Source organism: Petaurus breviceps, unplaced genomic scaffold (genome assembly GCF_028583685.1).
Source record: "Petaurus breviceps papuanus isolate PSGF00001 unplaced genomic scaffold, PetGlider_PUasm1.0 118, whole genome shotgun sequence".
Lineage (NCBI taxonomy): Eukaryota > Metazoa > Chordata > Mammalia > Diprotodontia > Petauridae > Petaurus > Petaurus breviceps.
The window spans coordinates 4,186,365-4,209,853 of NW_027185616.1; positions in this window are offsets into that span (position 1 = coordinate 4,186,365).

Here is a 23,489-nt window from a genome sequence, read left to right on the forward strand (position 1 = left end):
ACATGTATCTGGAGGAATAAAATTTAAAGAATACCAAAGACTGCATATGTGTGTTATGTCTATGTGTGTGTATCAGGAAAGAGAGGGGCTTAGTACTAGCATATCTCAAGCTATGCTACAAAGCAGTAATTATCAAAATTGGATTTTATTTTTAAAATTTATTTTATTTTTAATTTGGGGTATAAAATAAGCATTTCCCTAACATAGGATAATAAAAAAGGTGATTGCCCATGAAACTGCAAGTCTCTTGTGTTTGTGATCAGTTACTACTGTGCTATAAGAAATGATGAGTTCAATGACCTTAGCAAAACTGGATTTCCAAAGTAGAAAAGCAGATCAGTGTAACAGGATAGATTTAAAAAAAAATAACAAATGGATAAAACAGTGTAATTTGATAAATTCCAAAGCACGAACTACTAAGGAAAGGACTCTTTATCAAGAACTTCTGGATAAACTGGGAAGTGGCCTGGCAAATAATACATTTAGAGATGTAATTTACACCTCCATATTATAATAAAATCCAAATGAATAAATGATTAAAACATATAAAGTTATATAATAAATAATCTTTTTTGTGTGTGTAAAAGGTTTTGTACAGATAAAGCCAATACAGCTAAAGTCAGAAAAAAAGAGTTGGATGGGGAAAGTGATCTCTGCATTGAATAAGTCTAATAAAATTCTAGTGTCCAAAATCTAAAAGGAATTGACTCAAATCTGTAAGGTTTTATCATTCCCTGATAGAGAAATAGTCCAAGGATTTGAACAGTTTTCAAAAGAAGAAGTACAAACAATAACCACCTCAAAAAAATGTTCACAGCCACTACTAATTAAACTAAACAGAGGACAACCTTAAGCTTTTGCCTTGCATCCTTCAAACTAGCTAGAATGAAAAAGGGGGGGGGGAGGGTGTTGAAAACTCACTGTTAGAAGACAGGATTCTATTTCACGGCAAGTGAATCTCTGAAGTAGCTTAAATCTACTGGTAGACAATTTGGAATTATATAAGAAAAAGTCATAGAATTGTTCATACCCCTAGACCCAGGTACTCCACTAACAGAACTACATTCTAAGGAGGCTACCAAGAGTAAGAAAAGACTGATATGTACAAACTTGTTAAGAACAATGTGATTTGTGATTTTTAAAAAGATAGAAGGAATGTATTTGCCCAAGAGCTGGGGAATGATGAAACAAATTAAGTTAATGAACATGACAGTATTTCTATGTCATGGGGATATGGCATTTGAAGAATTTAGATAAATATGGGAAGATATGTGTGAAGAGATGAAAAGTGAAGGAAGTAGAGCCCAAAGAACAAGACAATTTTAGCAACTGTCCTTGCAAGGTCAGTAATTCCCTTTAACCCCCTGATTTACACCTAAATTTGTATACTATATAGACTAGAAGTAGGAGTTATCAAGAAATAGCCAGAATTTTAAAATGTCAATATTGTCATTAATTGATATTGAGCAGGGTTTTTAGATAGTCAGAATAGGGATCCATGACTGAGAATGAGATGTGGATGGTAGAGCATGGAAAGAGAATTCTTCCACCACTCTCAGGCTCTCTTGGTATTCTGAGCATCTATAGAGTTCAAGACCAGCAGCATAAGCTACCAAGAAGATGTTGAAGGAATGTTGAAGAGAATCCTTGCCCAAGATAGGAACGGTGTGCCTATAGCAGAAGTTTGTGGGATTCCCAACTATAGGAGCTAAAGTGCATATTGATAAGATGAACCCCTCTCTTCCCCAGTGAGATTTTGATTGTAGAACATCAGGATACCATATCTAATTAAGGCATCTAGGCTTGCCTGAATTCAGGTGCTGAAGAACTTGTGTCCAGGAGGAAAAGAATTTGGAGTCTTAGAATGCAACACCCTTTGGAAAAAGCAAAGTCAGCAATTCAGACATCGCTGGAGCTGGTTGGTATTAATGGAATAGTAATGTCTGACCCTTTACACAAGTGAATCTTTAGAGTTCTCTTATCTTGTCATTTAATTGCAATTATTTGCAGTAAAGTTATTCTAAACTATAACCTGAGTGTGTTTTTCTTTTAGATCATAAGAAACATGAAAAGAGATAGGAATCTTAATGGAAAAGAAAACATGAACTCCATTTGGAGATTTTGCTCAGAGTTCCAAGTAAGAATAAAATAATAAGCTAATTTGGTGATAAATATATGAAATATTATATGCAAATTTTTAACCCTAGACCAGTTAAAGAGGCTCCTGGGTCAAGGTAGAAAGAATTACTTCTATAGTTATGGAACTTTCTTACCTACTAACAGTTCCAACTGGAATATATAGCATTTGGTGGATACCCAAACAATCTCCTTATTCTATAGGTAAGGACCAGGATACTCCCTGCTTGGGCTCCACTTCTTACAGGTAAGGGATACAACTGTCCTATAAAATATTTTTAAAGTTGACATATATAGGCAATAAGATGTTGGTCAATGACAAGAGTCAATATCAGCCTTTTTTCTATTAATCACTAAAATGAAATTCAGGGAATATACTTTGAAAGTGAGGAATAATTGATGGATAGACTATGGACTCTGTGTATCTTCACACAATCAAGTAAGGAAAGACCCTGTATGCTGGGAGAACCTCTTGTGGTGGGATAGAGCAGAGACAAGAATCACACTGGGTAATCAGATGTAAGTTACTGAAAGATATTCCCTCACTAATAAGGTCATAGATTCTTTTGAGCATTTAATTATTTTTCAAGAGGATTTTTTTCTGGGGTGGAGCCAAAATGGTGAATTAAGAGCAGTTGCCCAGATGAACTCAACCAAAATTCCCCTCCTCACAATTCAAATAAAATTTTGGAGTGGCAGGGTCAACAAAAAGTCAGAGTGAGATTTTTTTCTGGCCTAAGAAACCTAATAGTCAAAAGAAGTTTGTAACACTGAGATGGAGGTCTATCTGGAGCCCACATAGGTGGTAGAGGCATAAGTGGCAACAATGGCAGCCGCAGCAGTAACTTCAGAGTACTGAGTATAGCTGGCACTGATTGGCACCTCTGTTGCCTATATGTAGTTCTGGGTCACAGTTTTAGGGTGGAGAGGAGCTCTGATGGTCATTCACAAGGGAGCAGAAGCCCTGTGATCAATTCTAAGACATAAAAGAGTGCTAGTGCTTCCTTAATAAAGACCAAAGCACAGACCACAAGTCTCTCCCCAGATCAAACTACCATGGAAGCACCAAAAACTTACAGACTTCCCAGAACAAGCTTTGAAAACAGCCACAAAAAAAAGACAGAAGCTTTAGATAGTGCCTCTCCACCTCAAGGTGAGCAGAATTCAACTTTAACATAAAATTCAAAGGCAAGAAATGGACTGGGGAAAATGAGCAAACAACAACAACAAAAAAGAATTTGACCATAAAAAGCTGCTTTAGTGGCAGGGAAGACCACGAACTCAGAAGAAAAAATAATATGAAAACAGCTACCAAAAATGTCTCAAAGAAAAATGTTAATTGGTCCCAAGGTTGAAAAGAATCCATGAAAGAATTAAATGAAGATATAAGAGTGATAGGGGAAAAATTGATTAAAAAAATTTGAGAGTGATGTAAGAAAATCATGAAAAGAAAATTAACCTCTTTGTAAAAGAGGCACACACACACACACAACCTGAAGAAAATAACACTTTAAAAAATAAAATTGGACTAATGGTAATATAGGTACAAAAATTCTCTGAAGAAAAGAACCACTTAAAAAGCAGAATTGGTCAAATGGGAAAAGAGGTACAAAATCTCACTGAGAAAATAATTTCTTAAAAATTAGAATTGGGAAAGTGGTAATTAATGACTCCATGAGATATCAAGAAACAATGAAATAAAGTCAAAAGAATGAAAAAAAGAAGAAAATGTGAAATTATTGTGGCTCTGTCAAGCTTTGTCTTCCCAGAAACAGGAACTGTGCAGGACTTGAAGTGGACTGGATACTATGAACTTCAATATGGAATGGGAACTGGATGAAGACCTGAACAAGGAGCTGGACAAGGAACTGGCAACTGCCTGCCTTTGAACCCAGGTGACAGTTGGAGCTGGGACCATGGAAGAAGAGCCATGGAAGCTGAGAGCCAGCCTTCAGTCAAGCTGAAAGAAGACTTTACTTGGATACTGTGTACTGACTGAGAAGATTATGATTTACTGTGACCTAGGGTACTTTGTGATTGAATTAAGGACTGAGTAATTGACTAAATTATTGTACTTTGTTGAAAATTATTGTGACCACTTTGGTGAAAACTATGTGGTCATTTTAGTGATGTAATTGTGAATTATGAGTTTTGATTTTCTGTGATAAGTTGTAACATAGTGAATGCTGTATTTTAGTTTTCTATGAATGTTTTGCTCTGATTTGTTATTGAATAAATAGAGAGTTCACTATACAGTGTAATCAGGATCTTAAAAACTGTTCACAGCAGCAGTTCTCTGGAAAGCTGCTCATGCTTGGCTTTACAGGGTGGGAATAGATAATTAATGAAATAAAGGACTTTCAAGCACTCTTGATGAAAAGACCAAAGTTGAAGCATAAATGACTCAATAAAGTCAAACTGTTTACATTCCTATGTGGGAAGATGATACACGTAACTCTCGAGACTTTATAATTATTAGGTCAAGTAAAAGGAGTTTGCATAGACAGAGAATGTGGGTGTGAGTGCATTAAATTGCAATGATATGAAAAAGGTGGGAGAAAGAGGGATGCACTGGGAGAATGGGGAAGAGTGAGAAAGAACAGAAAATTTTGTCACATAAATTGTAAGAGGCACAGAAGGAAGAGCTTCTATAATGGAGTGGAAAACTGGGGGGGTGGCAGACAATGCTTGAATATCACTCTCATCAGAACTGGTTTAAAGAAGGAAGAATATATACAAACATACACACACAGACACACACACAGCTGTATATAGAAATGTAGCTTACCCAGTAAGGAAATGAAGATAATCTGAGAAGGCGAGAGGTTGATAAAGGGGAGAGTGGATTAAGGCAGGCAAGGGTTAGAAGCAAAATAGACTTATTAAGGGGACAGGAAAAAAAAGAGAGAGAATGGAGGAAATACACAATAATCAAAACTGTGAATGTGAATGGGATGAAATCACTCATAAAACAAAAGTGGATAGCAGAATGGATTAAAAATCAGAAGTCAACAATATGCTGTTTACAAAAAATATACTTGAAAGAGAAAAGCACAAACCGAGTTAAAATAAAGGGCTGGAGTATAATCCAATATACTTCAGCTGAGGTTAAAAAAAAGATAGGGATATCAATCCTAACCTCAAACAAAAAAAAAAAAAAGCAAAAACAGACAATGAAGCAATATCCAAAAAAATTACAGTAAATTTCTCTGATAAAGACCTCATTTTTCAAATACATACTAAGTATTAAACTGAGTTAAATTTATAGAAATAAGTCATATCCCAATTGATAAATGGTAATAGGATATGAACAGGTAGTTTTCAGAAGTAGAAATCAGAGCTATCTATAGTCATATAAAAAGTTCTAAACAACAATTTATTAGAGAAATGCAAATTAAAACAACTCTGAGATACCACCTCACACCTATCAGAAATTACAAATGCTAGAGGGGAAGAAGGAAACATAGGTATGCTAATGAACTGTTGGTTGTTGTGAACTACTCTAGCAATTCTGGAACTATGCCCAAAATGCTGTAAAACTGTGCATACCCTCTGACGCAAAAATACCACTACTAGATCTGTATTCCAAAGAGATCAAAGAAAAATTAAAAGGATCTATATGTACAAAAATATAGCATCTCTTTTTGTGATAGCAAAGGATTGGAAAATCAAGGGGTTGCTCATCAAGTGAAGAATGCCTGAACAAGTTGTTGTACAAGATTATGGTGGAGTACTATTGTGCTATATAACAAATGAAGAGAGAGTGGTTTTAGAAAAGCATGGCAAGACCTATAGGAATTGGTAGAAAGAGAAGTGAGGACTAGAAGATCATTGTGCACAGCAACAGCAATGTTGTAATGATCATTAACTTGAAAGATTAGGCTACTGTAATCAAAATGAAGATCCAAGACACTTTTTTTTTTAAGCAATAGGGGTTAAGTAACTTGCTCAAGGTTACACGGCCAGTTATTTCTGGGTGTGGTGCTGAGTATCTGAGCCCAGATTTGATCCCGGTTATCCCGACACTGGAGCCGGTGCTCTTACTCACTGAGCCACCTGGCCGCTCCTAAGCAATCGGGGTTAAGTAACTTGTTCAAGGTTACACGGCCAGGTGTTTCTGGGTGGGTGCTAAGTGTCTGAGCCTGGGATTTGATCTCCAGGTATTCTCAACACTGGAGCTGGTGCTCTTACTCGCTGTGCTACCTGGCGCCCACATCCAAGACACTTCTAAAGGCTTCATAATGAAATTCTCTCCACCTCCAGAGAGAGAACTGATAAACTCTGAGTGCAAACTGAAGTATAATTTTCTCACTTTATTTTTTTCTTTAAAAAAATACAGCTATTATGGAAATATGTTTTACATGATTTTACATGTATATTGCTTGCCTTCTCAGTGGGTGGGGGAAAGGTGGGAGGGAGAAAATTAGGAACCCAGAATTTAAAAAGAAAACAATGTTAAAAATAATAATAAATTTAATTTTTAAAAAGAGAATTTTAAAATTTTTTAGGCAAATCTTTGTTATATCAAAATAAAATATAGCAATAAACTTAAAACAAACACAGAAAACTCCTTTGGGCTACACCTTTTTTCACCATTCATGATCCACAGAGATACAAAACTTCACCCAGTTGTCTTATTGGGGAGAATAACAGAACTCCATCATCTCCACACACTCACATGTTCTATCTCCCATTCTCCATATGTTTGTAAATTACTGCCTGACTTCTTTTTCTTCCAGTATACAGGTGTTATGTCTCCCACTTGTGCTAGTAATTCCTACTGAATCTAAGAGTTTAGCAAAATACTCCCATTTTCTCCCCATCTGCCCTTCCATCAATGTCTTCCCCTAGTACCACTGAGCTGGGCTATTCAAATGAACAAAAGGCTTCTCTGCATAAGACATCCAAAAGGAAGGTGAAAAGTGTAGATTTGAAGCAGTCTGACTAGGCAGATGGAGATAATGATTTTTGCCCCTTGTGTCAATTTTTAATCAATGCATTTTGTTTTAACAATCGCTTTCCAATGAACAAACCCTCCATAACAAACTTTCCCATTTGGGGGAAAAAACAATTAAAAAAACCCATCTACCATAGTGTAACAGGTTCAATTTTCTACTCATTGCTTAATAAAAGTAGAAAGTAAGACCATGGATTTTAATTTCAGTCAGTTAGAACCAATATTAGTCATTACATTTGACCTAAATTCTTTTGTTTTCTTTTACTCCATCATATTCTTTGCATTATCCGTTTATTCTATATAAGTGTGTACAAGTCTTCTCATGCTTTTCTGGGCCTTGTCATTCACACTACTGCAGCACTGATCAGAGTTCAAAACCTTTCCATCTAACAGCTAAACTTTTTTTTAACTGGTATCTTCCCCTTTCCCCTTTCTCCCCTATACCCAGTAATCCTAACCCCCTTCCCCCCAATATGATGTGAGCTCCTTGAGAGAAGGAACCATCTCACTTTTTTTCCTATTTGCATCCCTGGCATTTAGCATAGTACTTGACACATAGTTAGCACTTAACAAATCATTTTTCATTCATTCAGTCACTTATTCACTCATTCATTCTTCATAGTCATTCCTTACATTACAACAAAATTACTTTCTATCCACAAAATACAATTTCTGCAGTCATTTCCCAATAGCTGGGCACATAATTGGTTTTTAATTTGGGGGGGGTTGGTTATTGTTTTCTGTCAGAAATAGTTCAGCTAAGAACATTTTAGGACATATGGCACCTTCTTTCTGCCATTGACCTGCCTAGGGTATTGTCTTAGATTCTGGATTACAAAGCCCCACAATAAATTGATTTTGTAATTATAGTGTTTATTGAATAATATATGAACCACATGCACAGTCATATAAGGTGTATGAAAATTGTATCTGTTTTGCTCCCCCTGAAACCACCACCACCCCCTTCTAGTTAGTGTAGTAAGTTTATAAGTAACCAGCATAAAGTAACAATATCAGGAAATAAAATTGCAATAGGGAACCTGGACGTTACTTATAGACTGTCCTATAGATCAAAGGAGCACAATGGTTACTTGCAAATGTATCATAAATTAACCAAAATGCATATCCTGAGACTATGTGCTAAATTGGAGGAAGCTAGCTAAGACCTTCCTGTAAGAGCTTTTTAGTCTTATTAACTGCCAAGCTCTGTAAGCCTCAGATAAGCTCTAGACATCCTCAGTAAGACCAGGAGACCATCGAATGTTTCCGATAACTGAAATGATGTGGGTATGTTAATAAACTAACCCCGAGTTATCACAGATTTAAGAGTTGGTCTGTCTCCCACCGAAGTTCTATAAAAATGAGACCCCAGACTCCTTTCCCCCAAGCACTCTCCATCTGGGTCCATGCTGCCCCGGTGCTCCCAACTCTAATTCATGCTTACATAAGTGTCTCTCCCCCTTCCCATTCTTTTCCCAATGCTGCCTGCCTTCCTTCGACACCTCATCCCTATCCTTATGCCTCTACCACCCACACCATTGTCTCTTAGTTGTTGTGTCATTTACTCCTGTAACCTCTGTGCTTTATTAATGTGAGGCTTGAAAGCATTACTTCCTGCTCCCATCATGGTCTTTCCCAGTGAAGACCCAAAGAACCAGGTGTTCCTGCCCTCATTTAATAATTCTATGAATTAATTAACAATTCAGAAAGTCCTAAGATGTGTGGGCCACTTGGGAATATCGCTGAATTTCTCTGGGCCTCAGTTTACTCATTTGTAAAAGGGGGGTTGGAATAGATTACTTCTAAGGTCTCTTCTACTTATACAGCTATGATCTTATGATTATCCTGACCTTTTTAGGGGTTGATTTGCAGAAGATGAATACATAGGTAAATGAAAACCAAATTGTGAGCTCTCTTTAGGCTTCTAACTTCTTCTGGAAGGCCCACAGATGTTGGGAGATTATGCCAAGAGAAGGGGCATGCTAAGTCATTTCGTATTGAGGTAGTTAGAGAGTTGAATCTATAATATAAAATATGTATTATTATATATTATAATCTATAATAAGTGAGACAGCTAGGTAGTACAGGGGATAGAACACTGGGACTGGAGTTAGAATGACCTAAGTTCAAATCCATTCTCAGATACCTACTAGCTGTGTAACCTTAAGTTTGCCTCAGTTTTCTCAACTGTAAAATGGGGATAACTCCATCACTTACCACAATGAGATAATATTTAGAAAGTGATCAAAACTGTTCCTGGCACATAGTAAGTGCTATATAAATGCTAACTATTATTGGTATTAAGTAAATCCTAGAGACCTGTAAATATTTCAATCATAAGTAGGTCAGGTAAGTCAAAACACATACATTGGTAAAACTCCTTTAGAATCAAGAGATGAATTTACGGGTATGCATTAATCATTCTAGTGGAGTATCTTATCCACTCCCATCCCCCCCTTCCCCACCTACTCTCACCCTACATTTCTGCCCTCCTCCCTGTCCTGAAAGGGATTGGCTTACATTAGGCATAAACTCAGTAATGGGATTTCTGAATCAAAGACTCATTGAAAAACAGCTCTCTAGAGCTGGAAGGGACCCCAGAGGTCAGCTTATCTGATCTCCTCAATTTACAGATGAAGTGGCTCAGGCTTTTAGAAGTTGACACTTAGCACAAGGTTACACAAGTGGGAGAATTGAACTCAGGCCCCATGATTCCTCAATATCACTGAATGACTTTAATTGCTAACCCTGGCAGGGTTTTCATTATACACTGGAGAATCTTGGAAAGGAATCATGGTAGTTGACCACCCTCCTCATTTTACAGAAAAAAGAAACTGAGACCTAGGAGGTAAAACTTATTTTCCATGTTCACGTTGTAGTTTCACATCAGAGCTGAATGAAAACCCTAATCATCTGAATCCTAGTCCAATCTAATAAGGTAAAAAAAAATACAGGAAATAGCTTTCTCTGAAGCAGTAAAATTGAAGCTTGCTTGCCCAAGATCCACCCTACCTCAAACCCTGACTGTGAGCGACAGCCACCTGCCTATGGATCTATCTTACACAGAAAGCTCAGCCCCATCTTTTGCTGCTGAGCTGCCAGGAACTAGGGGAGGATGGGTGATGGAACTCTATAGAGAGGTGGCAACCGTGCCGCCCATAATCACATATTAGCCTTTCTCATCATGCTGTAAATCCCAAAGGCTCTCTGTTTCCCTGCCTTCATGCCTGGGTAACATTTACACCATTCTATATATTTGCCCAGTAAATCATACACCACAATCTTTCGATGCTGCAATGTAACGTATATTGTATTATTCAAGCCACAGGACCCTGCTAAATCGAGACCAAATGAAAAGTGTCTCGAATCATTTCTATTTAGATACACAATGCCGAGCCCAAATAAAACAGATTAATAATTGACGGTGGGCAGTCAAGCTAATCCCACAGTCTGCCTGAGCAGAGAAGCATGCTACAAGGTGAGGGAAAAAAAAGAAAATAAATGCACCTTGGCAAGGGCAGGCAGAAAATCCTAAATCTTAAAGATCGAAGACTCAGCTCTTGGTAGCAATGTGGCACAATTCCCCCAAATGAAACTGCTCCTAGAAGCTTGAGAAATATACTCTCCCAGAAATCTTCTTCTTCTTCTCCCCTTCCCCCCAGGGATTTCATTTAGTGAGAAGGTATAAAAATACAGAGAAATGTCATACTCCCTATAACAAAGCAAAAATCACCCCTTATGAACTTCCTATATTAGTAGCCCTCACACACTTCTAACTGCCCTTCAACTTTATTATACTTATTCTTACATGAAAGTTAGAACTAGAGCTGGATCCTACCCTGAGTCAAAGAAAGAAATTTTACACATTTTCATGTCTGGGGCCCTACCAAATGACATCTCTATGTAAAGTTATCATGGCATTGCATCGATTTTTTAAATTTATTTTTCCATTAATAAATGTTTATTTGATCTTTCTCCCTCCTTGACTCCCTCCCTTCCCCCCTAAAAAGAAGTACACAACTCTTGTAAAAATATGCATAATCAAGCAAAACAAATTCCTACACTGATCACAGTATGATATATGAATGTGATGGAATATTAGTGTTCCAAATGAAATGATGAAATGAACCATTTCAGAGAAACCTGAGATGAACTGATTCAAAGTGAAGTGAGCAGAACCAGGAAAATAACTTACACAATAACAACAACATCATAAAAATTCTCTGTTTCCCTGCCTTCATGCCTGGGTAACATTTACACCATTCTATATATTTGCCCAGTAAATCATACACCATAATCTTTCGATGCTGCAATGTAACGTATATTGTATTATTCAAGCCACAGGACCCTGCTAAATCGAGACCAAATGAAAAGTGTCTCGAATCATTTCTATTTAGATACACAATGCCGAGCCCAAATAACAGTGGCACTGTGCAAAATGAGCAGAAAAAGGGAAGTGAAGGGAAACCTATTTGGATTTCTTTTGCACCCCAATCAAGAAACAAAAGGAAAAGAGAATCAATTTAATTCAATGAGCATTTATTATATACACATTATGAGGCTGGTACTTTCCTAGGCACAGAGGATAAAAAAAAAATTAAGACACCTTCTGCCCTCAAACAGGGGATACTTTCAGGCCAATGGAGTTGGAGGTGGGTAGGTGAGGATTATAACAAGTATGCACATAGATACAAAATACATACAAAATTAGTGCAAATAATTTGGGGGCTGGATAAAGCTCTTTCAAACTGGGAGACCAGGAAAGAATTGATACTTTATCTGAGCACTGAATATAAGAATTCCAAAGGGCAGAGATGAGGACAGAGGATTCTAAGAGTGACAGAGAACCTTCCCAAAGATACAGAGGCAGGAGATGGAATATGGTACTAGGAAGAGCAGTTTAGGATGCTTTGATTGGAGTGCAGAGTGTAGGAGGTAAGGTGAAATAGATATGGAAAAGATAGGTTAGAGCCAGTTTGTAAAGGTTTTACAATGCCACAAGGCTTTAAATGCCAAACAGGAGATTGGAAAGGAAAAAGGGAATGATGGTTCTTGGGTGTCTCAAATAAAATAGTCGATTGGCATTTATAACATGCCTACTATGTGCCAGGAATTGTGCTAAGCAATGGAGATACAAAGAAAGTCAAAAGTCCCTGCTGTCAAGGAGCTCACAGTCTAATGTAGGAGACAGCAGAACAGCTGTGTGCAAACAAGATGATACAGGATAAATTGGAGAATATAAGCAGAGAGAAGGTTTTTTAAGGGGGATCAGCAAAGACTTCTCACAGAAAAAAGAACTTTAATTGACACTTAAAGGAAACTAAAGAACATAGGCATCAGAAATAAGAAAAAAAGAGAGTTGCAGGTATATTGGACAACTCCTGAAAATGCAGAAAATGGGATGACTTGTTTGAGGAAAAACAAAGAAGCCAATGTCACTGAGTCACAGAGTACGTAGGGGCAGGGGAGAGGCTGTATTAGCTATAAGAAGACTGGGATGTTAGGAAGGGGTCAGGATGTAGAAGGCTGTATAAACCAAACAGAGAATAAGGATTTTATCATTGATCCTAGAGTTGAATGACTAGGACAGAAAGGGGAGAGTGACATGGACAGATGCACTTTTACCAGATCAGTTTGACAGTTTAGTCAAATATGGGCTAGAGTGGGGGGGAGAGACTTGTAGAAGACCAACCAGCAGACTATTGCAATAGTCTGGATTTGATAAATTGATGAGGAATCACGATAGAGTGGTGGCAATCAGAGGAGAGAAGGTAGCATATGTGAGATATGTTGTGAAGGTAGAAACAACAGTATTTGGCAATTGTTTGGATATGGGGAGCAAAAGAGGGTAAAGAGTAAAAACATGATACTTAGGGGTGTGAGCCTGGTAGATGAGAGGTATCCTCAAGCTCTAGGACTATACCGGTACCCTAAACAGGAATACAGAAGTTAGGAAGAGGGGAGGATTTAAGGGTTGTGTGGCAGAAGAAGAGGTAGAATGACAACAGATTGTGATCAAATACAGGAATTTCAGAGTTCATGAATGTAGAAATGGTGTATTTGTGGGTGACAGCTAGATTAGTGGTATGACCTTCTTTATGTATTGTTGTCATGGGTGGAAGAGGAGGTCATAAACAAACAAATAAATGAATGAATGAGCAAATTGGGAAAAAAAGAAAGGAAAATAAATAAGTTGAGGAATTGAAAGATTAGTGTGTTTGAGGGAGTATCAATTGAAGTCCACTAGAGAGCAAGAGTTTGGGAAGAGAGAGACTATGAGATAAGTACTAAGATGATTGAGTAAGGAAGGAGTGTCTTGTAGATTGGTAGAAAACAGGGTGATAAATATGGACTGAATGAACCTCAAAAGAATAGAGGTTGTCCAGTAATGATGGAAGAGAAAGAGCTGCATGTGGCAGTGGGGAGCAAAGAATATTCCTACTTCCCCACCAGAACCAATGAGCTGGTGATGAGTGGAGGAGGGATGACTGAAGGTACAAGCAGTGCTGAAAAAGGTGCACCCAGGAAAGTTGTGTCATGAGGAAGGATCCAGGACTCAGTGAGAGCTAAAAGATAGGAGAGGAAAAGGAAAAGGCTTTAGATGAAAGCTAGATTCTTTCTTTTGAAGCAGACATTCCAGAGAGTTATAGTGGAAGAAGGAAGTAGCTTAAGAGTGGCAAGTCAGTGGAGTTTGGTTGAGAGGGAAGGGAATAAGGGAGAGTCAAAGGTCACATGGGAATAAGGGGATAGAGAAGCAGGAGTTCAAAATCACTTGGATGGAGAGAGGATGATAGGGTGAGAGTATCTTAAATATTGAGGTATGAGTTCAGGTAGGTTATCAAAGAGATTCTTAGGTAAAAAATCCTAAGTGATTAAAAGTGGCTGAGAATTTGGGTCATAAAGATAATGAGAATGATCACTTTGTAATAATATAGTATTTTAAATTTTGCAAAGACTTTCTCATTTGATATCCCTAATGTACTTGTGAGATACCAGGAACAGGGATTAGTATAACCATCCTATGGATAAGAACCAAGAATCTAGGGTATGACCTACTAAATGTCATCGGCCAAGATTAGACCTGGATTTCCTAACTTCTATTATTACTCGTCCACCATTATGAAGTGTGCCACTATCCTTCCAGTCTCCTAGGTTTATATTATCAGTGTTACCTTCTACTCCTAATCCTTGATAACACCGTATATCCTAATCAGGTGCCCATGGGGTGATGTGAAGAGGTCCATAAGGCATTGACTATTACCTTACCCAAAACTCTTCCTTCCAAAACATATGAAGTTCCACCATAAGTGTTATCAGCATTGGTGATGGCACTTCCCTGACTATCAGTAAAATGTAACATTTCCATTTATCTTTTATTCCTTTTACTTATATTTGATGTATATTTACTATAGAAGGATAACTCATTATCTCCTCATTCTCCTGCTTCCACAAGTTTGATCAACAGATTAGCTAGTCGTCACAAAGAGAGAGCATGGTTTACTAAAAATGTAAGTTATGATGGAGAGAAGGCTGCAGAAGAATCCTATGCTGTTATTAAGCCCAGCTTCACCTAATTCCCAATTTTCCTGGGGGTCAGTCATGAATGGAAACAGAATCCTAGAGTCATCAAATGTCAGAATCAGAAAGACTCTTAGAAATCATAGAATCCAATCCTTTCAATGAATAAATATGGAAATTGTGACCCAGAGAGTTCAAGCAACTTGCCAAGAATCACACAGTTTGCTAACTGGCAAAGCCACAACTAGAACCCAGATCTCCTGACTCCCACTTCAGGGATATTTTCATTGCACCATGTTGTCTCAGTACATAAACCCTGGACACCATGGACCTGCCTGAAGTGATCTGACTATACTATCAGAGGTGTCTTTCCAGTCAGTCACACTCACCATGCAGAGAAGTAGATAGCCCATCCAAGCAGTCCCTGATTTATGAATGGCTGTGATTCCCATTTAGCTGCAGAAAGGGAAGAGTGTGTCTTTCTCAGGGTTTAGAACCCCATTTGTTTCCTTTCCTTGTCAGCAGTTTGCATAAGTGAGTGGTTTTATTTCATGTGAGAGAGGAGGAAAACACACAAGTTATCCCAGCAATGGAAGATTTGTCAAATAAAGCTTTTAATAATGGGCTTATTTGACAGTTTTATAGTTCCTCAACTTTCAAGCTGTTTGAAGGTGGTAGGTTTTCGATAAAAATTAAGCCCTTATCCGGAAGAAACTCAGTCCCCTGTTATTTTAGAACAACTAGTCCTGGGTGCACTGGACCACCTTAATTCCACTGCTGAGCATAAATCTCAATCCTTTTCTGTATTAATAAATCCTGCAATCCATCAGCTGAAGGTGGGCTGGGTATTTTTTTGTCCTAGTATATCAAGGTAGTCTGATGAACCACCTCCATAACTGAACTTGTTGGGCAATCATTATGGTGCTCCCAAGGATAAATGATCTGGCAGCATTCTGTGCAGCTCACTTAAGTAAGCCGGGAATGTTGCCAGTCATTCAGCCTTAATTCCTTAATTCATTTAAGGCAGCACTCTCCAAGTTTATCTGGAGAGGTATGGGAGTATGTGCGTGCATAGGCAGGGTGTTAGGGAATCGTCTCAGGAACTGGCTCTTGGACTCTGCAGTGTGGTATCAATGGAAAGAACCCTGGCTCTAGTCAGAGGTCCTGTGTTCAAGCTACACTTCTGATGCCTATTATTTCTGTGACTCTAAACAAGTCACTTTCAGAGATCTCATTCTCCTCATCTCTCCATCTCTGTCGCTTGGTTTCCTTCTTTTCCCAGTGAAAATCTCACCTTCTATCAACCTCTCCTGATTCTCCTTAATGCTTGCATCTTCCCTCTGTTGATTACCTTGGATTTTTCTTTCTTGTGTCTTATGTTTATATAGCTTTTTGCCTGTTGTCTCTCCTCGCTCTACTGTGTTCTCCTTGAGGGTAGGGACTGGTTGGTTGGTTGGTTTTTGCCTTTCTTTGTGTCCTCAAGTGTTTAGCACAGGGCCTGTTACATAATAGATGGTTTTATAATATTTGTTGTCTGCTTCCTTGCAAGTTGTATCTCCCCATTAGAATATAAGCTCTTAGAGGGTATGTATACTCAGTACCTTAGAGGGCGTCCACAATACCTAGTATCTGGCTCATGGTAGACTTCTACAAATTGATGCAGTGAAGGGAGCAAAACCAGGAGAACAATATATACAATGACTTCAACAATTTAAGTGAAAGTCAAACTAAACACTTTAATTATAGTAAACAAGATTGACTGCATAGAAGCATCAGTCAGACACTTCGGGCGTGGAATGTTTCATACACTGTCAGGTACAGTTAATATGATGATTGGTTTTGCCAAATTGCTTCTTTTGCTCTGGTTTTTAAAGGAAATATTTGCTACAAGACATGGCTCTTTAGCTAAGGGAGCAATATATTTGGAAATGAAAGTAATCTAAAAACAAAAGTATGAATAGATATATATACATATATGTATATATGTGTACACACACACACATGCAAGGGGCAGTTAGGTGGCATAGTGAATAGAGCACTGGGCTTGAAGTCAGGAAGACTCATCTTCCTGAGTTCAAATCTGGCCTCAGACATTTGCTAGCTGGGTGACCCTGGGCAATTTTGCTGTACTCTGTTTGCCTCAGTTTCTCATCTGTAAAATCAGTTGGAGAAGGAAATGACAAACCACACCAGCATCTGCCAAGAAAACCCCAAATGAAGTCATGAAAAGTTATACATGACTCAAAATGACTGAATAACAACAAAATACATACATATACCCACCCATGAACACACATAAAATTGTTAAAGAAATATACTTGTAGGTACGCAAATATATATAGACATATATATTTATATTTAAAGTTCATTTCATAGGTTTCCACCCCCAGTGTCTTGAGAGGATCAAGACTGTCACAGTCAGTGGCATCCTGAATATTAAGAGTAGGATGTGGTAGCCACAATCAGCCAAGGTGCTGTGGGGAACTGACCCAAGAAAGGATTACAGTGAACAAGGCTTCGGGACAACAAATGCAATTCAATACAAATTACTATTACTCTTTGCATAGCTTATGCTGGGAAAGACTCAGGCTAGGAGCCAAACATTAAAGCCACTATCTTAGATACAAGCTTTGTGTTTTTCAAGGATGTGTCCTTTGTATTTTAGTAGATTTGCTGAAGGTCACCCACTGCATCCTGCCCCATTGACAATCATCTTGACTTGCCACTGGACTCTAATGACAGGAGGAAAGGGGGAGGCTGATGACTTTGTGCAACTCTGTCTAACTTAAATTTCAATGCATGCCCATATCAAGACATTATCCTCTTGATATGATGCCATTAGTCCTCTTGCAGAAGGAAGAATGAACAGCAACAAATAATTTGCTAGTTTCAGAATAATGAGTATGACTCAATAGTGAATTCTCAGTCTGGAAGGCTGGGTACCTTGGCACATAGTTAACCAATTGAGATCAGGGGTCATGCAGTCTAACCCCAAACAGGAATCCAATCCCCAACAAGTAGTTACACAGCTTTAGTGATGGGAAGCACACAACCTTCTGAATACATGCATTCCACTTTCAGACAACTCTTCTTTGTGTAAGGGCATAAGGCTGATCTGGGGCATCATCTCCAGTTTCCTTTCCCCATTCTGGTATTCTTCAGAAGGTTCAGCTCCAGCTTGTCAGTAGCTTTCTGAAAACGCGGTGTCCAGAACTGAAGACAATGTTCCCAATATGGTCTGATTAGAGCAGAGTTTGGGCCAAGGGCTCTTGATCTCTTTCCTGTCATGGAGCCCCTTGGCAGTCTGTTGAAACTTTTGGACCCCTTCTCAGTATCATGTTCGTATGAATGCAAAAAATAACATGAATGGGGACTGCAAGGGAAATCAATTATACTGAAATAGTTGTCCAAATATTTTTAAATATCAAGTTTAGAGACCCCAGGTGAAGAACCTCGTAGGGGAAACTATCAAGTTCTTACTATTGTTTAGTCTCCTTTGCTTCTCTTAATGTAGCTTAACTTAAAGTAAATGTTTTAGGCTACCAGTCTGAAAACCTGGCTTCCAGTTCTGGCCAGACCATTTACAATCTATGTGATTGGGGTAGAGTGGGGAGTGGGAAGGAAAGTCACTTCACCATTCTAAGTGTTAGCATTGTCATCTATAATGGAAAAATAGAACCATAGGCCTTGTGGGATCTTAAGGAGGAAAGCACTTTGTAAACAGTGAAGTTCTATATATCACTCTATAAAAGACTCCTGAGTGGGTCAGCTATAGGGGAAGTGGTGAGCATGCATATCTCACAACTGGATTTTTATCCTGGATAGGATTGTTAAACTGGAGGTGAGGACTCAACCCTAGAAAAGGGTTTTCATAGAAGATCTGGTTTTTACTATCAGCCACTGGCAAAATGGAGAAGTAAGTGATATATCTTGTTTATTAATATCATTTTGGTTATATAAAGTCCTTTCTGTTCTTAGCCATTGACTTTCTAAGCCAGGGGTAGGGAATCTGGAGCCTCAAGGCCACATGCGGCCCTCTACATCCTCAAGTGTGGCCCTTTGACTGAATCCAAACTTCACAGAACAAAACCCCTTAATAAAAAGGATTTGTTCTGTAAAACTTGGAGTCAGTGAAAAGGCCACACCCAAGGACCTAGAAAACCACATGTGGCCTCAAGGCTGCAGGTTCCCCACCTGTTAGAGCCTCAAGTGTGAGAGACACTGCAGCAGTCACAAGATGTCAGAGGGAGTGCACATGACCTCTGAGGGGCAGGGGCTTGGAGATATGGAGGCCAACTCTGCCAGCCGTAAAGGCCGACATGGCATTGAGCACAGGGTCGTGGGGGCCGACTGCGCTGGGTGGCACTGAGCGTGCCCCATAAACACGGACTCCTCTTAACACATACTCCTTTGCCCTGCACTCAGGAGAGTACATGATTGGCTCCCACATGACAGGTGACCAGGGGGCAGCCGGAGGGGGTGCACATGGCTTTCTGAGGGACGTTGTTGGGACAGCTTTGCCTGGGGGTTAACCAACCAGGGACAAGGGAGTTTTGGGCGCAGTGACGCAAGAGTGATACTCTGCGTGGCAGTGCATAAAGGACTTCCGGGAAGGACGTTGCTTCTTGGTCTCTTACAACGTACTCGGGAAAGAACATGATTGGCCCCACAAGGCTTATAAATTGGGGAGAGAGAGGAAGTGAGTGAGTTCACTTAGTTCCTGCTTAGTTCCAGCTCCGCCTGGAAGTGAGTTAGTTCCTGTGCCTGCTCCTGTGCTTGCTTGTGATGCTGTTAAGCTATAACGGCATAAACAGATTCGCATCATACTTTCCGTGTCCTGGGTGTTCTGTGGGGGTAAGTTCTTCTTGGAGACAAGAAGCCAGAGACGTCCGAAGACCTTGTATAAGGTAAAATAAGGCTGGAGTTGGGACCGGGACCCCAACACCCACCCTTATTCTAGACTGAGAATGTTTGAGGAAAAAAATATTTTTTTAAGTTTTTAGATGTTTTTAGATTTTTTTTTTTTCAACAAACCCTCACTGAGCAAGATATTGTCCTGGACAGAGTGGGGAATAAAAGATATACAAATCGCAGACCCTTCTCCCCAAAGAGCTTAAAGGATCTTAGCATAGTGCTTCCTTCCCTTAGCATAGAATCCAATTATTGCTTCTTGACTTGATGGCAAGTGCCTTGCTCAGAACAAGACATTTCCCATTAGCATAGACATGAAGAAGTACCAGAAGAAGAGAAGGAGCTCTTCTAGACCAGGCGTATAACAGGACACTGATTTGTTTCTTGAATGAACAGAAGCAGGAATTATAAGACAGTTCTGGGTACAAGATGCCACAGAAAACATCTCCAGAATCTCAGTTAAGTGGAATAAAAAACAGGAAGTCAATGCCCTTGGTGAGTTGTAAAGGTTAGCCCATCACATAAGGAAAACCCTCATTTTCAGGAGAATATTTATTTTCTGTGCAAGATATTGAAAAGACCCTTTTTTAAAATAGTGCTTCATCATTATAAATGTTGGGAAGGTTTTGATTAAAAGTGATTGCACTCAAGGAGATTTTTATTATGTGATTTCAACAAACAAAAGAGAGAGTAAAATTCAATTTAATTTCAGAAAGGAGTGACAGAGGGTAAATTTAATGGGAACATATTGTTCCATGCAGGCTCTCCTGCCAGACAGGAGACCTTGAGCAGAGTAAGCCATCTGAGAACAGTAGGAGACAGAGGAAAACAGCCAAGAGGCAACCAAAGGCATAGACAAAAGAGAAGATGCCAGATCAGGAAAAGACTTCTGAGTGGGACAGCCATGAAGAAGGCCTTAGTGGTTCATGATCAGAGTTCAATAGGCATTATATGGCTAGGGATTATATGAGTGGTCCCCCATGGAAGGTGTTTAGAGATTAGGTAATCTAATCACTTCATATTACAAATGAGGAAACTGACCCAGAAAACCGATGTGACATTTTAAACTACATGGCTGCTAAATTTTCTTACAGTATTAGTGCCTTAAGGGCCATCAGAGATAAACCCTTTCATTTTACAGATGAGAAAACTCAGACTAAAGATATCAGGTGACTTTTCTAAGATAACATATGTACTAGGAAGCAGAGATTTGAACCCATATTTTGTGTCTCCGAACCCAGTACTCTTTTCCATCATAACATGAAATAGAACTCAGGTTTCTTGATTTCTAGTCCAGGGTCCTTTCCATTACCCCACATCCCTGACCTCTTAAGGAAAACAACCAATCTATCTATAATACATTTCTGGTTTTCTTAACAATTACCTTGTCCCTTTGAGGAAAATTTGTATTTTAATAGAGGTCCATGGGAAATAGGATTGGGAGTTGAATGGACCAGCACATGTATGGCCCTGTATAATATTTCTTATGTTCTTAGGCAGAAGAACAAAATCTCCCAGGATCTGTGTTATTCTTCGCTAATAAGTCAAACCCCTAGAGAGATGTAATCATCTCTATGAACTACATAGCTTTGTTCTAAGTGGTGCTCTATGCATTTGGAACAATAAATGAAGCAGAATAATAATGGTCATTTACACAGCACTTTTCAAATTTACCAAGTACTTTATATACTTTCTCTCACGTGACCTCACAATCATTCTACAAGGTGAGTGACACGGGTATTGTTATCATTATATTTGTACAGTAGAGGAAACTGAGGTTGAGTTTGAGTGCTTGTCAGAGGTAAGACTGAAGCTAGGTCATCCTGATTCCAAGTCTAGCATGCAATCTAATGCATCATTAAATCTTTCAATAGCAGAATTTCCCAGTGTTTCAGCTACTCCCTAACTGTTCTTAAGGTCCTCTTGAAAGGGCCAAGAACTCTTCCAAGTTCCACATGTACTGATATCTAGATTAACCAATGATTCCTGATTCTACTAGACTACCGTGGCATGAGAGAATGAATGAGGTTCCCACTAAGGCCCCAAGTAGGTTTTGTCTACATGGTATAGGAATAACTGAAAAAAGAAAACTGTAGTTAATTCAATTTGATTCAGATCATTCATGAAATACCACACATGTCCAAGATATCATGCTAAGTTCTAGGTACACACACACACAAAATGAAAATTGGTGCCTGCCCTCCAAGATCTTACATTTCATAGTGGAATTCAACGTAAATACAAATAAGTAAATACAAGATAAGTTGAGGCAGAAAAAAACTAATGAAAGAGATCAATCAAAAGGTTGCTATGGGAGGTATCCCTTGAGGTAAGCCTTAAAGAAAGATATGATTTGAAGAGGTGAATAGGAAGTGATTCCATGAATGGGGGACTGCTTATTGTTTAGATGAAGCCCATTGAATCTCTCCACCAACTTTTCCCAACTAAATTGGCTAATTTTATAGGTTAAATTGCCCACTTTGGGGGAATATTGTGGCTTCATCCTGAAGGTTGGGTGATAATTTAGGTGTGTTTCAAGGAGGCTCACAAGTTCCTACAGTAGAGACTGCATCATAGGAAATTTGTAAGGTGGACATCTTCCAGTAAAGAACAGGACTAGTTGGGGCAGCTAGGTGGCACAGTGAATAGAGCACTGGCCCTGGAGTCAGGAGGACCTGATTTCAATTTCAGTCTCAGACACTTAACACTTACTAGCTGTGTGACCTTGGGCAAGTCACTTAATCCCAATTGACTTGCCTTTCCTCCTCCAAAAAAGACACACACACACACAAACAGGACTAGCATGAAACAAAACAATATTCCAGTAGTAGTCATATACCCTAAATTCCTTTCAGGGCTGCTTTCTACCTTTGTTGGTCACCTGTTACCCAACTCTAACCTGTGCCTCTAAGAAGCTGTAGCAAGCACAGTGGCCACAGCCCAGTACAAACCACCTTAGCAGATGGGCTAAATCAGTTTGAGGGAGACCAACAGGATTAAAATATATCAATGAGCTGGGGGGGGGGTATATCAACTCCAATCATGTGAAGACTTTCCTCAGTGGAATGAGTGGGTGAGAATAATTTGTTCCAACAGCCATAATGACAACTGAAACTGGTACTGTGGAGTGCTTAGAGATTGGTCAGATATTGAAGAAGCCACAATCATCCACTGGCAATCCATGTCATCACCAATTGTCCTGACTTTTGTCCAGCTGATGACTTTGTGCAACTCTGCCTCACTTAAATCTGATTCATGTGTGAGTCAAGACATCACCCCATGATGTCATTGGTTCTCTTCAAAATGAAGAATAAGCAAAAACAATACAGGAGAAAACTAGACCAACCTTTGGGTGGCAGCACCAAACTTACACCAAACACATAACTTACTAAATCAAGTATTTATTGAGAACCTACCAAAGTCAGGTCTTAATAACCTACTACTTGTAGAGCCATGATTATGATGTGCCATTCATTCGTATTTGCTTGGGCTAGTGGGTCTTCTTGGTAGCTAGGTGGTATAGAACATAGAGCACTAGGCTTAGAATAAGAAAGATTCATCTTTATGAGTTCAAATCTGGCCTCAGACACTTACTAATATAACCCAAGGCAAGTCACTGTAAAAATGAGTTAGAGGAGGAAATGGCAAACTACTTTAGTATCTTTGCCAAGAAAACCTCAAAGTGGGGTCACAAAAACTTGGGCACAAATAAAATGACTAAATAACAGCAAGAAGGGTGCCTTCTGGGACCTTGGGGGTTCCCAGGAGCACTAACACCGAGGAACAAAGGAGTATCCTATCTAAAGGAGAGATAGACTTTCTACAGAAAACCCAATAACTGAGGAGTACCTTTCTGTCACCTTATATAACAATCCCCTGACTGTGGAGACCTTTGGAAAAGAAATATAATTGACTCACTAATTAAAATTGATTCTCTCTCTCTGTCTCTCTGTCTCTGTCTCTCTCT